This window comes from Podarcis cretensis (assembly GCF_951804945.1).
Source record: "Podarcis cretensis genome assembly, chromosome: 12".
NCBI classification, from domain to species: domain Eukaryota; kingdom Metazoa; phylum Chordata; class Lepidosauria; order Squamata; family Lacertidae; genus Podarcis; species Podarcis cretensis.
In genome coordinates this window covers 6123972-6141157 of record NC_137181.1, presented here as the reverse complement: position 1 = coordinate 6141157, position 17186 = coordinate 6123972, and the positions used below count along the sequence as shown (strand labels likewise).

At 46.7% G+C, this 17186-nt stretch overlaps 1 protein-coding gene across 1 annotated transcript in view; it reads left to right on the top strand.

The window, feature by feature from the left end:
• Positions 1-11802, top strand: part of WNT9A (Wnt family member 9A) — an 82762-nt gene extending 70960 nt beyond the window's left edge. The window contains exon 5 of the transcript XR_013831829.1: positions 11792-11802. The gene's annotated coding sequence lies outside the window, so the exon portion shown is untranslated. The remainder of the gene's footprint in view (positions 1-11791) is intronic.
• Positions 11803-17186: the final 5384 nt, after the last annotated feature.

Here is a 17186-nt window from a genome sequence, read left to right as displayed (position 1 = left end):
AATGATATATAATGAATTGAAAAGGATGTTTGAAATGTTTGTAAAAAAACCCAGAAGCTTTTCTTTTGGGAATTATAGGGACAGAACTGCCTAAATTGTATAGAAATTTATTTATGTATGCTAATATAGCAGCAAGAATGCTACTGACCCCAAAATGGAAAGGAGCAGAAGTCCCAGCAAAGGAAGAATGGATACAAAAGCTGATGGAAGATGCAGAAATGTCGAAACTCACTGGAAGAATAAGAAATCAAGATAACAAACTTTTTATAAAAGAATGGAAAACATTGGCAGGATTAATGTAATAACCTGCAGTTTCATAGCAGTATATCCAGTATTTGAAGTAGATAATCAAATGAGCAAATTAAATGAATTTGGGTAAGCAGAAGATAAAAAGGGACACCTGACCAATAGGTCCAGTCGTGGACGACTCTGGGGTTGTGGCGCTCATCTCACTTTACTGGCCGAGGGAGCCGGTGTACAGCTTCCAGGTCATGTGGCCAGCATGACTAAGCCGCTTCTGGCGAGCCAGAGCAGCGCACGGAAACGCCATTTACCTTCCCGCCAGAGCGGTACCTATTTATCTACTTGCACTTTGACGTGCTTTCAAACTGCTGGGTTGGCAGAAGCAGGGACCTGAGCAACGGGAGCTCACCCTGTCGCGGGGATTCGAACCGCCGACTTTCTGATTGGCAAGTCCTAGGCTCTGTGGTTTAACCCACAGCGCCACCCACGTCCGAGGCAGAAGATAGTGAAAATAAATTTAAGGAACCGCAGAAAGAGGGGGGAGGAAGTCAAGCTTTGAAATGTTAAAATGATTGTAAAATTAATGAAATGTATAAACCTGAAAAGTATAAAAATATAAAAATATCCTCCCTTACCATCTATACACATCCCAAATGGAGAGGCCGGGGATTGAACCTAGGACCTGCTGCATGCAAACAAGATGCCCTACCACCGAGCTACGCCCCTCTCTGTTTATGTGAGAAGAAGAAGAAGAGTTTGGATTTGATATCCCACTTTATCTCTACCTGAAGGAGTTTCAAAGCGGCTCACAATCTCCTTTCCCTTCCTCCCTCACAACAAACACTCTGTGAGGTGAGTGAGGCTGAGAGACTTCAGAGAAGTGTGACTAGCCCAAGGTTACCCAGTAGCTGCATGGGGAGGAGCAGGGAATCGAACCCGGTTCACCAGATTACGAGTCCACCGCTCTTAACCACTACACACATACCCCCGGGGCAGCTTCTTCTGATTGCCCGCCTGCGTTTTCCCCCACAAGGGCTACCTCTTGCATCCACACATTTCTCCCTTCTTAGCCTTGAATCATCTCTGGATCCTCGGCCAGCATCCACCAGGGAGCCAAGTCCCCACTCCGCTCTTCGCCACGCCCAGACTCCTCCTTCCTGTTTCGTTTGAAAACTCCTCTGTAGCTAAGATTTCTCTTGGCGCGGCTTCAGGAAGTCATCGTCTTCGTTGGAAACAACAACTCAGAGGGGAAACCAGGTGATGCAAAGCTCCCCATGAATAAAGTAGCCACGGTGGCCTCTGGAGAAATGCAACCCAGTTTCAGACGTCCCGTCAAAATCCAGAGACTGAGCCTCACCCGGATCCCTTCCTTTTGCTTCCCTACTTACTCCGATCCACTTTCCCTCGCCCTCAGCCTTGCAGCCTGTGTGCTTTGGATCTGGTAGCACCTCTCGCTCTTCTGGGCGATGGGAGACGGGGACATATATTCGCCGCACGTGTTAAAAAGAGCAGATAAACTCCGGGAAGCCGCCCGCTTCCAAAAGTGAGTCATCCCGAGAACCGATCTGGACAAACAGCTGTGCTAACATTGACTAAGTTGCTTATTAAAAATATTGGCAGACGAAGAAGAATCGCTCACTATTTGATCATCCCCCCCTTCTCTGTCTTTCTTTTCTTTTTTTGAAATTAGCAAAACAATCTGGGGAGATTTCAGAATAATATTTTCGGGTCAAGATAAGGCCTGTTGTTCTTTGCTGAAAAACCGCCCGCCTTTCCTCTCTCTGAGAAGTGCTTAGGGCAGAGGAAACTGATCTTTGCCAGCCGTCGCACCCTTCCCAAAGGATGGCAACTTAATCTGCTCCCTCCTGTAACCCTCCCTCAGTTTTCATAGAACTGGAACAGGCCAGAGTCCTGTTGTTGCAAAACTCAGTGAAGGGAAGTGAGCCTGATTTGCTACTTGTCTATTAATAGTGGATTAATTAAAAGGAGGCAGGTCTGCTTGATGTCTGTGCTAGGAAACGTCGGGGCTGGCGACCAGATGCAGCCCCCCCCCCAGGGCTTTCTGTCTGGCCCTCGCATCTCTTCTCAAGTCATATCCCATGCTGGCAGTTAGGGTTGCCACAAAAGGTTGGGCAAAATACAGGACAGGTCGGGGGTGGGAATTGGGGGCACACACACTTTCACGACACCAAATCCTCCCTCCCCTTTGTGGAGGGGGGTTCCCTACATTAAGCCTCCCACCTCCCTTACCACCTTACCAGCCCTGTTCTTCCCCTCAACTCACGTCTTCTTCTTCTTTGGCGATCTCTCGTAGCCGAGTAAGATTGTCTTCCATAAACACAGTTTCAACAGTGAGTCCGTAAGTGATTGTGGAGGCCATTTCTGGATCCGCACGTCCTTCCACAGTGGGGGCGTAGGTTTCTGGGTGGGAGTTGATCACGGTGAGGATTTGCCAAGCGTGCCTTCCTCTTAGCACATTTCTCCCTTGCGTCCTGAGTTCAAAGCCCATGACTCACGTAGATGGGCATGCGTCAGGGTAGATGGCTGGTTCCCACAGGCACAATGAGCTGCAGCTTCAGCCTCTTGCCCATGCTGACGCCAGAAGAGTGTGCTGGTCCCGGGGGGAAGGTTACCGTTGGCGTAGTCAACGTCCGGTCCTGGGTCAATAGCCTGGAAACAGTCCACAAGGAGCGAGGCGAGGTCCGAAGCAGGAAGCCGGGCGGGGACAGGAGCACTGGAGAGTCAGGTCTGGGTCCGGGCAGGAACAGGTACTCAACAACGACGTTGCTCCCACAACCTGGGACCAGGCCGACTGGCCTTTATCTGTTCTGAGGCCAGAGGCGGTCCCTGCCCCCAGGAGACCCGCCTCTCTTGGCCTTAAGGCGAGCACTCCTTCTGGGAGAAACCAGTTCCCTTCGCCTCTCTGCCCTGAGTCTCTGCAGTTCAGGAGAGGATGAAGGGTTACTGGACCCAGGGGGAGACTCACCTGTAGGCACTGAGTCCTCAACCACCTCTGGAGCCAGAGTGGATTCACCTGGTGCCTGCTCCTGAGGATCCGGCACAGGTGCAGGCGCTTCAGAATCAAGGCCCTGCCCCAGTTCAGCCGGCCCTGGAGGCGGGGACTCCTGTGCAGGCTGGGATTCCTCCGGTTCAGCCTCTGAATCGGATTCCCAGGCCATCACAAAGAGACTCAAGCGTGGAGGGTGAGGCAAGAGGAAGGAGGAGAAATCACGTTGGGGTCATGGAGGGGGCGAAGCAGCGGTGGCCCTGCACCATGCTAGACCAGCGGTGGTGGCTGAGCACCAGTGAAAGGGAAGGAAGGAGGGGAACGAGGAAGGAAGAGGAGGTTGCTCCTTCCGCCTTTGCTCTATTGTTGCTCATGCCAGCCTGGGCTCCTTGTCAGCCACACCAACAGAGACACAACCACTGTTTTGGGCTGGCCAAGCTTCATTCTGGGGGGGAAAGGCGGCCTGTTTGAAGTGCAACCAGGCAGGGCACACTTTTGTTCAAAATGTGGGAATGTTCAGGGATGCAGGAGAGGATATGTTGTTTGATTTTAGCCTTTCCAACTTGTGTAAACAAGTTCACAGTTTAGCAGAGTAACATTCCCCCTTTTAAACTCACAGCGGATGCGTTTGCTCAGGCTCACTGAAGCCTGTATAATAACTGTTCTGGTATTTCCCCCTTATTCCCTCATAAAAGATAAGACACAACACAGTCTTCTGTAAAAGTATAAAAAGAGTTTACTCACTCACATTCTGTTCACAATCGGATCCGAGAAGGCAGACTTAGCTGAGAAAAATAACATACACCTGGAAACTATCTCATAAGGAGCATCTTTGGCTAAGCAGATGTTGCTTCTTTGACGAATGTAGTCAGAGAGAGAGAGAGATGGCTGCCCTTCCCTGTGCTTTTGTTGTTACCTGCACAGGTGAGGCCACGCCCACCTCTAGTCACATGCAGAGGAAGTCTGTCCCAGCCCAGAAGGAAACAGGAAGTTTACCTGCTGGCTGGACAAACATTCCTCCCCATGCGTAAACATGTTCACTCTAGGAATGTTGTACTTGACTGCTCTTGTGTTTCACATCCCACACAAAAATGGTCCTATCCCATTTTCCTAGCAATGGGTGGCAACCTTACTGGCAATGCTTCTCACCCTCGTTGAGGGTTTTTTCTTGGCTGGGGGGCATCCTTGGACTCTGAAGGTGCCTCTTCCTTGTGTAGATGGAGGACAGAGCTGAGTTCGAACGTCTGTGGATACCAGCCTGCTGTTCAAAGGCAAACATGATCTTCATTGTCCTGCCTCCGGCCCCACCAACCACTAACCTGTGGCCTCGGGGAAGTTGCCCAGAAGGGATTGTGGCCCTTGGTTTTCCGCCTCTGCCCCTAGTTAATTGGAATGTATCCATTTGCACCATGCAGTTGATGATAGCCTTCACTGGAGAGACTGTTCAGCCTTCCAGAAATGTCCCTGTAAAACATAGTTTCATAGCAAAATCCAAACCAAAGCTGATTGTCTCCCTGGCCTGGTTTTAACGCTTGCCTTCCTTTCCTTTCTTTTGCCCTATGTAAATTCTGCACAATGTCTGATCTGATCTTTGCCCTCACTTATATTATTTTAAATGTATTTCCCAACATGCTGTGGAATGTGGGATTATTCCTTGTAATGCAGCACTAAAAGAATCTTCCAGAGTAATAACTCAGTTCCCCAAATCAGTGGCGTTTTTGTGTTTTTTTTTGTTTAAGGCCCTGTTGCTTTTCCTAATGAAAAAGGGGGATTTAAGAACAAGATCTCGAGGCCTCACAAAGGAAAACAACATCATAATAATTCAAAAAATCCCTTTCCCAATGCATTAAAACCCTTTAGCATTTGACGGAGCCGGCAATTTAGTAGCTTAATCCATTTGGCAAATGCGAGACAGTGCAGGCCTCAATGGTCCCCAGCTTGGAGGTTTTGTTTGGGAGAGTGTTTGCTAACTGAATTCAATAAGGGAAGGAAAACGCTCTGCTTGTTTTAATCAGGAGGCAAAAGAGGACCTTCTCACAATGTCCAACGTTGCCTTGGCTTTGGGAAAGCGAGAGAGCCTAGAGGTCTGAGTTGCCGGAGGGCCGTTGTCCCCGAAACACGGCCGTGCCATCTGGTGGGAATTCTCCTCTGTCCGCTGGCTGCCCCCCGCCCAATTTCAACTAGGCAAATGCTAATCTCCTGACATTTCACCCAGCAAACAATATTCCTGGTTGAGATACAATGGAGGCTTAAGCAGGAAGGAAGGCACTCTGGCGCATGCAACAGAGGTGAGGATGCACAGAACAGGCCCACCTGCACATCCTTATGCGAGATGCGAGGGACCTGTAGCCTTCCAGATCTTGTGGGGCTCCAGATCCCATCACACCATAGCCAATGGCCAGGGGCAGGATCCATTAGCCTTGGTGAGGTAGTCACCTCAGGCTGAAGCCCGGGAACAGTGGGGGTGTGTGGCAGATCTAAAAACATAGATGCGTTCCGGATCACACATTGCTTTGAAAAGTGGGAATTGGGCACTGTATTTTTCGCTCCATAAGACGCACCTCACCATAAGACGCGCCTAGTTTTTAGAGAGGGAATGCAAGAAAAAAATATTCTTTAAAGGGAGCACTGAGCAAAGCCTGTATGCATCCCAGGCTCTGCTCAGAGCTCCCTTTCACGAGCCGCGTGGAGTGTGTGTGTGCCGCTTGCAGGTTTTTCCCTGAGGATGGAGAACGGCAGCCTGTCACTGACGGGTTGCCCTTCTCCCTCCTCAGGGAAAAGCCCCCAAGAGCCGCACACACGCTCCACGCAGCTCTTTAAAGAGAGCGTGGCTCTTGGGGGCTTTTCCGGGAGGTGGGGGAAGGGACAGAGCGCAGCTAAGCCAGAAGCTAGAACAGCGAGAGGGAGCGCTGTGATCCCTCTTGCTGTTCTGGCTTCTGGGATAGCTGCACAGCCTGCATTCGCTCCATAAGACGCACACACATTTCCCCCTTTTAGGAGGGAAAAAGTGTGTCTTATACAGAGAAAAATATGGCAGTTACTGTCATGGACTGGCAAGATTTAGAGGAGTGGTGGGTGTCACCAGCTGAAGAGAAGACAGCTCAGAGCCGGGGGATTGGTGAGGGGAAAGCGATGAGCAGTCAGAGGGAGAAGACTGGGAAGAGGTGGTGTCAGAAGCTGAAGACGCAATCAGTCTTTTTTGTTTTGTTTTGTTTAAATCTTTATTTCATTTAATTATTATAACATGGAATATATGCTCTAAGGCAGAGGTTCTCAACCTGTGGGTGCCCAGATGTTGTTGGACTACAACTCCCATCATCCCTGACCACTGGTCACGCTGGCTAGGAATGATGGGAGTTGTAGTCCAACAAGATCTGGGCACCCACAGGTTGAGAAACACTGCCTAAGGTATGCAGTGTAATGTATTACAGTAATAAAATCTCTGTTTTCCATTCTGTATCTGTATCATTCTATTATTGTGACTTCCCTCCACCACAGCTCGACATCCTTTAATATATTTTGAAATTATCATTGTGTTATATACATTGATTATTTTGGTCCTCTGAACGATCTTAACAATGATTTTTTCTCATCTTTACAAACTTGATCAATGCATATCATTAAATTTGTTTTGGAATGCTATTTTGTCATATATTCTTCTAAGCAGTTCCATTCCTTCTTAAGTTTTTGATTCGACTAACGTCTAATGGTTGCTGTCATTTTAGCTAGTTCTATAAATTCACATAAATTGTTTAACCAATCCTCTATTGTGGGGACGATGTCCCCTTTCCAATTTTTAGCTATCAACAACCTGGCAGCAGCTGTGGCATATAAAAAATATTCTTTTCTTATCATTAGGGGTGTCCTTAGTGAGCTGGGAGAGGCTGGGGCAGAGAGCAGTCTAGAATTTGAAGTTATAATACGTGAGGATAAATAATTAAGGGTAAATTAAGAGGGTATGAATTTGTTGAACCAATTTTTAAATGGAATACAAAAAAAGGAAGGTGTGAGGAAGTCAGGAAAATAAGTAAATGAATGGTAAGAAACTAAAAAGAGGGATTTTTATTTTTTATTTTTTCTCTTTTTCTTTTTATGTTAAATTCTGGGTTTTTGTATTTTTTGTGCTTTTTATTGTTTATTGTCTTGTAACTTCTTTTTTGTTAAAAATTTAATAAAATATCATTAAAAAAAAATAGAATTAGAGGCAGAAGCGGAGGATGGAGAGAAGGGGGGCCGAGAGGCAGAGATGAGTCTGGCTGGTGAGGAAGCCAGGCTGTCTCTCCCTCCTGCTGCGACCAGCTCCCCTCCCTTCTGGTCTCCCAGAACCCAAAGAGGTATGAAGAGAGTGGAGTAAAGACAGGCAAGACGACAGAGACTCAGATTGGTTGGGAAGGAACCAGGGGAGGAGAGGACTTAGGCAGCTCTGGGAAGCTAGGGATCTTCCGTCCCCACAACAGCCTCGTTGGGGCAAGATCTACTGGGAAGAGTTGGTGCGCTCTCTTGGCCTGGTCTCCTGAGCTATCATGTTTCTTTGAATAAAGAGTTACGTAACTTCGCTGAAGCTGTGTGAGTTATTTCTACGTATCTACGGGACCGCCTCTCCTGGTCTGCCCCACAGAGGACCTTAAGGTCCATGAATAACCATAGTTTAGAGGTCCCGGGCCCTAAGGAAGTCAGACTATTCTCCACCAGGGCCAGGGCCTTTTCAGTGATGGCTCCAACCTGGTGGAATGCTCTGTCCCATGAGCCCTTCAGGATTTAACCTCCTTCCGTCGGGCCTGTAAGACAGAGCTATTCCGCCTGGCCTTTAATTTGAATTCAGCCTGATCTTTTATTTCCCTTCTCTTCCCTCCCCCTCCCCTTTTATGAAGACCACCCACTCTGAGACCCCACAGCTAGTTCTCCCCTGGCCTCCTCGCTGGCCCAAGTGGGACCAATTCAGCCAGCTAGCCCTGGGGATTATCTAACTGATTTTTTATTTTTATTGTTATTCATGTTTTTATACTGTACTTTATGCTGCTTTTATAATTAAGTGTTTTAAATTTGTTGTTAGCCGCCCTGAGCCTGGTTTTTGAATCAGGAAGGGCAGGGTATAAATAATTTATTATTATTATTATTATTATTATTATTATTATTATTATTATTATTATTGCTGACATGCTCCAGGCACCTGCTCCCAACAGTTTTTCATGAAAATCAAATCTACCTCCATCCCTAGTTGGGAGGTGTGGTCTAGTATACGAGAACTAGTTATGATTCCTGCATTGCAGTGGTTTGGAGGAGATGGAGGAGTTCTATGATAAGAATGTGCAGAATTCTGCAGACAATTGTGTGTGCACCATTCAGGGTGTGAAATATACACAACCTCTCCTTCCCACGACGGGCTGTGTGTGCATGCGCACACACGCATGCGCTTGAATTTTTTTGGCACAATTACTGCCCAAGTTCATATGTTACAGTCAGTTTTGCTTTATATGCATATTGGAGAGGATGCTAAATTGCAGAATCACTCACCAGGCTATATCTCGACTCCCTTGATTTAATGTCAGATCTCTCCACATAACATAACTCATCTCCCTTATAGAATTTGAGAGATCAGAGGATAGCCTGGACGCAGTCTGGAGGAGAGAGCCAAGTATGATATACAAAAGAAAGCGTCTGGGCACACTGCCATTGGAATATCATCAGATATGAACCAATCCTAAGGGCATGTTGCGAATGAAAGGTAAGAATCTGTCCTCCTCTTTGAAAGTATGTGGAATGGGATGAAAAAAGTAAACGAACGTTGATCGGTGTTTGATTGTCTAGCAAATTTACTATGGAAAATTGCGGGGTCTCTGATGAATAGTTGGAGGGTTTGAACGCCGGCCTGTGCCAATAAAACCTAAATGTGTCTTTCAGAAGTAAAGATAACAAGGAGCTCAGCTGAGATGCGAGGAACAATATGAAGGGTAAACATTGCATTTTTAAAATAAATAAATCAATCTTTTTCTTCTTTTTTAAAAATGGAAAATAAGGATCCAATTAGCGGGAGGGTTTGCATAGATTCTACAAAGGAGATAAAAATGGGGAGATGTAATTGGAAACACTGACGCTCAGTATCAAACTATCCAAAGCATGTTATCTAAGCTGAAATGCTTTTCTCGGAGAACGAAAAGGGTCGATGCTCCCATGGGGGTTAGCAGCGGAGAGCAGCAACGACAAAGTTTCTGGATTTATGAGAGGCTCTCGCTTGAGATGTTGGTAGTGTCTAGGGAAGGAGAAGAGTGCTTCTGGATCTGACCAAAGGTCCATCTAGTCTGGCAATCGGTTGCCACGGCAGTCAACCAGGCATCTCTTCTGGAAAGCCGCTAAGTGGACCTGAGTGCCACAGCACTGTGATTCCCTAGAACTGATATTCAGAGGCAGTGGAGACATAACTTAGCCCTTGTGGCTAGTAACTACTGACGGTCTTATCTTCTGTGAACTATTCTATCCTCTTTCAAAGACATCCATTTTGGCCATAATAATAATATTTTTTTATTTATATCCCGCCCTCCCCAGCCGAAGCCGGGCTCAGAGCGGCTAACAACAGTAAAAATAACAGTTTACATAAAATCACAATCAATTAATTGAAATGCATTCTAAAATCAATTCAGTGAGCCAGTGTGGTGTGGTGGTTAAGAGCGGTAGATTCGTAATCTGGTGAACCGGGTTTGCTTCCCTGCTCCTCCACATGCAGCTGCTGGGTGACCTTGGGCTAGTCACACTTCTTTGAAGTCTCTCAGCCCCACTCACCTCACAGAGTGTTTGTTGTGGGGGAGGAAGGGAAAGGAGAATGTTAGCCGTTTTGAGACTCCTTCGGGTAGTGATAAAGCGGGATATCAAATCCAAACTCCTCATTCTAAAATCAATTTAGAGTCAAATTCATGGCAACCATTGGGCTAGAGTTCTGTGAGGATTGCCAAAGGAGGGAGTCAGGCTGTGCCTTGGCCAAAGGCCTGGTGGAACAGCTCTGTCTTGCAGGCCCTGCGGAAAGATGTCAAGTCCCACAGGACCCTAGTCTCTTGGGACAGAGCGTTCCACCAGATCAGGGCCACAGCCGAAAAAGCCCTGGCTCTGGTTGAGGCCAGCCTAACCTCCCTGTGGCCTGGGACCTGCAAGATGTTTTTATTTGAAGACTGTAAGGTCCTCCGTGGGACATACCACGAGAGGCGGTCCTGTAGGTACGAGGGTCCTAGGCCGTATAGGGCTTTAAAGGTTAAAACCAGCACCTTAAACCATCTCGCTGCTTCTTGTAGGAGCAAGTTCCAGAGTTAAGCTCTGTGCTGTGCGAATGAATTTTATCTTTTGTGGCAGAAAATGGCACACAACTTATGCCCCAGATATCTGAAAAACTGCCTCCTTCCCTACAGACCCTCCTGGGTGCTAAGACCAGCAGAAGGGACCCTCTTGCTAGTTTTACCTTCCCTCAGAAACTTGGGTGGCGGTGGACCAGAAGAGAGCATTCTTTGCGGCAGTCCCTAAATTGTGGAAATCCTTCCTCATTGTACAGGTTTCAGTGAATTCTAAGAATGCACCTGACCTGGGACACCTGAGATGTTTGATTCCAACTTTTGGGACATGGACTCGGATTTGAAGGAGATTGAAGTTTTGGGGGCCTTTGGATTTGGAGGAATCTTGAAATACATCCTGAAACACTGTATAGACCCAAGCTTCAACTATGGAAATTTGGCTGAACTGTCCAGAAGGAATAAAAGTAATGTTAGGATGGAGTTCTCTCGAGATTTGCTCTCTAGCATTAAAGAATATGAAGAAGATCTGCAGAAGGGACCTGGAAAAGAGTTAAGAGCCTCGGACATAAGATCTCTAGGTTGATGGACTGTATGGAATTGACGGGAAGGACTGGCAGAATCCGAAACCAGGGAGAGGAGTTGATGGAAGAAGATTGGAAAATTTAAAGTTTATATATAGAAATATCGCAAAATTAATGAGTGATAGAAAAATGGTGGATTGATATTTTATGGATTTAGCAGAAATGTTATAAGGAGTTAAGCATATATAAGTATTTTAGTTTTAATGTTAAAATAAGGTTAAAAAAATTGGTGAAAGGAGGGAAAGTAAAGTTACATTATATTGAGATAAATTACAGAACAAAAATTGGAAAAGATGGAAAGGATTTGCTGAAATAGTTAATCGAATTAGAATACAAAAAAGGGAGGTGTGAGGAGGTCAAAGAAACAAGCAAATGAAAGATAAGTTGGGAAGATTAGTTGTGTTTTTGTTTTTTGTTTCTTCTTATTGTGGTGTGTTGTTTTGTTTTTGTTTAATATGGTATTACTTTTACTTTTGCTTTTTGTAACCCTTAAATTTTTTAATAAATATTATTAAAAAAGAAAGAAAGAGATGTTTGATTCCAGGGCCGCCTTATTACCGTGACTCTGCTTAACTGTTTTTTAATTCTGAAGTGCACCACAAGCAAAACATGAGTCTACAGTGTGATGCAGCAGCAAAAAACCCAAAACCTTAATGCTATTCTAGGCTTCATCAGCAGAAGTATAGTGTCCATATCAAGGGAAGTAATAGGCCCTCTCTATTCTGCTTTGGTCAGACCACACCCGGAGTCCTGAGTCCAGTTCTGGGCACCACAATTTAAGAAGGATATTGACAAGTCAGAAGGTGTGCAGAGGATAACAACCTAGATGATCAAGGGTCTGGAAACCAAGCCTTAGGAGGCAAGGTTGAAGGAGTTCAATCTAGGTAAGAGGAGAGGATATACATTAGCCATTTTCAAATGACCACTGGGAGGAATGCAGAGAGAAGGAACGGCATGTGCAACTTAAGCAGCACAACCAGACGCCTTCATCCAGCTGCAACAAAACAGGTCTCTCTGTTATGTACTGAGTTGAATAGGATCCAAAATGCAGCAGTCTGATTGGTCCTAGAACAATAGGACACAGAATGCTGCAGTCTGATTGGTCCACAGGAGCCACCCAAGACAGCTCCAGGTGGAAGTGAATCCGCAACCTGATTGGCCTACAGGAGAATCCTGGAATTAAGCCAATCATCTGGGGCCCATTGTGTAAACAATGTATATAAAGCAGACATTCTGGGGGAACTTCCATTGCTCCTCAACACTATGAGCTGAATGACGAGCATGAAATCCACTCTCAACTCCGAGTATATTTCACTCTCCCACATTGAGCTCTACAGCCACAGCAGGCGCTGAAACCCTCCAACAGCTTGACCTCACCCACAAAGGCTCATTGAGAGCCAGTGTGGTGTAGTGGTTAAGAGCGGTAGTCACGTGATCTGGGGAACCGGGTTCACTTCCCTGCTCCTCCACATGCAGCTGCTGGGTGACCTTGGGCCAGTCACACTTCTCTGAAGTCTCTCAGCCCCACTCACCTCACAGAGGGTTTGTTGTGGGGGAGGAAGGGAAAGGAGATTGTTAGCCGCTTTGAGACTCCTTAAAGGGAGTGAAAGGCGGGATATCAAATCCAAACTCTTCTTCTTCTTCTTCCTGAGACAGATGGATGCCAAGCAAAGGGCTGCCTCATGGAAGATGGAGCAAGCTTGTTTTCTCCTGTCCTGGAGGGCAGCACCCAAACCAATGAATTCAAGTTACAAGAAAGGAGACCCCACTTACCCAGGAGGAAACCTCATTGATTCAGTAGGCCTTCTGATTAGACATCTTAGGCTTACGCTGCAAGTCATGGCAGCCTCCCCCTCTCTCTGAAGCACAGAGCGGTAAAGAACTCTAATTAAAGATTATCCAATATTGCTTGCAAGGCGAGGGCTCTCTGGAAAGAGGGGGGGGGAGAAGGTCCGGGAACGAAGCAGCCAGCAGCGCAAACACTTGTGATGGGCTGGCAAAGTGCCCTGCATACCAAGCAATCCTGTCTGACTAGCCCAAATCCTCTGAGGATGGAACCCCTAGTTCCATTCAGATTCGGAACAACTGCAGAGAGATGAATCAGCGCGGTGATATCACTCCTGCCTTGATGCTAAGGCACGCCAGTTGTGTTTCGAGCCCCCAAGAACGCTCAGGGGCAGCCCAAGACCGGGGGGGGGGGGGGGAGAAGAGAGAAGGGAATAAAATGAAATAGACTTTCCACTTGCGCGCCTGGTCTATTGTTCTCCTGTCCCTTGAACTGCCTGCCAAACTTGCCTCCTACTCCATCCCTTCGGCACGTCGGTAATGGCAGACTTCTCCCCCAAAGAGATTTCCAGCCCATTCTCCCTTTGTGGAGAATGCCTCTGTTAAAGACCATGGAATATTTTGCATCTCCTGGAGCAGGTGGGAGGACAGACGCCAGGAGAGGGAGGGAGGCTCCATATCTCCCGACGTGACGTGACTTTTTCCAAAGAGGACCTCCTCGCTCGAGTCAAGATGGATATTTTTTTCCACCGGGGATCCTCCTTCGAGATCTTTTGCGGGTGAAAAGAAATAAAGAAGGGTCACACTCCTTAAATGCAAGCCCGTAAATATTGCTATTAGGGACGCGGGTGGGTTAAACCACAGAGCCTAGGACTTGCTGATCAGAAGGTTGGTGTTTCAAATCCGCAAGCCTGGGTGAGCTCCCGTTGCTCGGTCCCAGCTCCTGCCCACCCTGCAGTTCGAAAGCACGTCAAAGTGCAAGTAGATAAATAGGTACCGCTCCGGCGGGAAGGCAAACTGTGTTTCCGTGTGCTGCTTTGGTTCGCCAGAAGCGGCTTAGTCATGCTGGTCACATGACCTGGAAGCTGTACGCCGGCTCCCTCGGCCAATAAAGCGAGATGAGCGCCGCAACCCCAGAGTCGGTCAAGACTGGACCTAATGGTCAGGGATCCCTTTACCTTTACCCTTTGCAATTAGAAAGAGGTGAAATTCTCAAAGAATTGGGTTTAAAAAACAAAACAAAAACCCACTTGCTTTGAAACAAACTAATTTCAGTTTTGAAAAGGTTCGCTATTTTTGTCTATATATGGGCACAGTTTCAATTTCCCGCCTGCCTTTTCCCTCATGAAAAATCTGTTTCCTACTGGGTATTCTGGGACACTGGGTGGTGAAGGATGTGCCATCTGAGGTAAATTTTGGGGCCTTTGGAGAGGCAGAAGAGGAGGAGAGCTTTCTCAGGGTTCACCAAATGCTCAACAAGTCTTGAGCCACTTCTAGGTGAGCAGGAGAGTTATTACCCATCTCTGCTTTAGATTCCGTAGATGTCATAGGCCCAGACTACAGTGGTGCCCCGCAAGACGAATGCCTCGCAGGACGAAAAACCTGTTAGACGAAAGGGTTTTCCGTTTTTCGAGGCGCTTCGCAAGACGAATTTCCCTATGGGCTTGCTTCGCAAGACGAAAACGTCTTGCGAGTCTTGCGAGTTTTTCCCCTTTCCGCCCCTTTTTCTAAGCCGCTAAGCCGCTAATAGCCGCTAAGCCGCTAATAGCCGCTAAGCCGCTAATAGCGCTAATCCGCTAATCCGCTAATAGGGATGCTTCGCAAGACGAAAAAAACGCTAGACGAAGAGACTCGCGGAACGGATTATTTTCGTCTTGCGAGGCACCACTGTATCTAAAGGACAGTCTTCTTCCAGACAGACTTCTTCCAGTTGAGATTGGCTTCAGAGGCCTTTGCCTGAAGAGTCTGTCTGCCTCTGGAAGTTAGCCTGGGTGGCATCAGTGGGGAGACCACTGCCCGTAGCTTGTGTCCAGGCACAGTTTGGTTTGGTATGCTGAGGTTCTCATTGGTAGCAGAGATCGCCTAGAAGTGGAGGCCAGAATAATAATAATAATAATAATAATAATAATAATAATAATAATTAATAATAAATTTTATTTATACCCCGCCCTCCCTGGCTAGAGCTGGGCTCAGGGTGGCTAACACCAGTAAAATTACAGTAAAAACATAATAGGGGGGAAATCAAAAACAGAAACCAATTTAAAATAGAGGTTAAAATGCAATTTAAAATGCAGCCTCATTTTAAAAGTAGCCCATAGATCAAAACCATAAGGGGAGGGAAATATAAGGGTCAGACTGAGTCCAAACCAAAGGCCAGGTGGAACAGCTCTGTCTTGCAGGCCCTGCAGAAAGATGTCAAGTCCCACAGGGCGCTGGTCTCTTGTGGCAGAGCGTTCCACCAAGTCGGGGCCAGTACTGAAAAGGCCCTGGCCCTAGTTGAGACCAATCTAACCACCTTGCGACTTGGGACCTCCAAAATGTTATCATTTGTGGACCTTAAGGTCCTCTGCGGGGCATACCAGGAAAAGTGGTCCTGTAGCACCATGAAAGGCTGGATGGATGAGGCAGGGCGATTGCACTGTATATAATTGCAATAAATAAAATAATAAAGTGACAAAGGTGAATTCTGAGAAATTTTGGGAGCAAACCCATTTCCTTTCCCACCCCCCTCTTCTTAAGCAGAGACTATATGTGACCCTGACCGTTTTGCATGCCGACACTTTCCTCTCTCCCGCCCTGTCGAGGGAGGTCCAAAAATTGTATCAAAGGGAGCATTCCAACTCCCTCAAATTGTAGGCGATGGCTTTGGGATGACATCAAGCGAGTTGCTGCAATTGCCCCACCAATTTCTCACCCGGCCTCAGGCTCTTTTATTAAAACCTGATGGGACAAATTTATCCCCATCTTCTCTTTCCTAGTTCTTTCCCACTCCACTAGTCTTGGCAAAGAGTGCAGAAACTGGCTCCAAGCCATTGACAACCCTCATTACCTAATTATCCTAAAGCATACCCAGATCTTAGGAAGGAAGGAAAAAGAGAGAGAGAGAGAGAGAGAGAGGGAGAGGGAGAGAGAGAGAAGAGCCTTGGCATAGAGGAGAAATGGAAGGCAAGCCTACACAATTGGCAACTTCTAAAACAATATGTGAACCCAAACACTCCTGTTACTCGAAATCTGCACTTCTCTGAATTTTGCAATGCCATTCTCCAGCTAATGTGTAAAGGTAAAGAGACCCCTGACCATTAGGTCCAGTCGTGGCTGACTCTGGGGTTGAGGCGCTCATCTCGCTTTATTGGCCGAGGGAGCCGGCGTACAGCTTCCGGGTTATGTGGCCAGCATGACTGAGCTGGCGAACCACAGCAGCGCATGGAAGCGCCATTTACCTTCCCGCTGGAGAGGTACCTATTTATCTACTTGCACTTTGACGTGCTTTCCAACTGCTAGGTTGGCAGGAGCAGGGACCGAGCAACGGGAGCTCACCCCTTTGCGGGGATTCGAACTGCCGACCTTCTGATCGGCAAGTCCTAGGCTCTGTGGTTTAACCCACAGTGCCACCCATGTCCCCCAGCTAATGTGTACATAAACGCATATACTAGGCTATAAAGTGTGCATTAAAATGCAAGTATTCATGAAAACAACGCACCAAAAATACATCTTAGATGGGGAAATTGCTTTGCAAAAATCATGCAAAATTGCATGCAACACACATTAAGAAATTCGCACTTAACTCTTGATGAATCTTCAGTAGCCCCCCCCCCCTTAAAATAAAAATCAAACTCACCATTAGATGCTTTCAAAAGCCAATTCGGCTAAAATATTTGTGGAGCCCTACCACGCAGCGCATGGCTACCTGGTAGAATTTGCTCCCACAAGAGATAGTGACGGCTACCAACTTTCAAGACTTTAAAAGGCAGATTAGACAAATGTTTGGAAGATAAGTCCATGTTCTGCTGCTGAATGCCAGGTGCAACCACAAGTGGGGAGAGTAGCTATGTAGTAGTATGTCCTATTTGTCAGCCTCCCATAGGTATCTGGTTGGCCACTGTGACAACAGGATGCTGGACTAATAATAAATAATAATACATTTTATTTACACCCCGCCCTCCCCAGCCAAGACCGGGCTCAGGGCGGCTAACACCAGGTATAAAAACAATTGATTAAAATACAACTTAAAAACAAGATTAAAATGCAACATTAAAATGCAGTCTCATTTCAGTAGAAACTCAAATAAAAAATTTT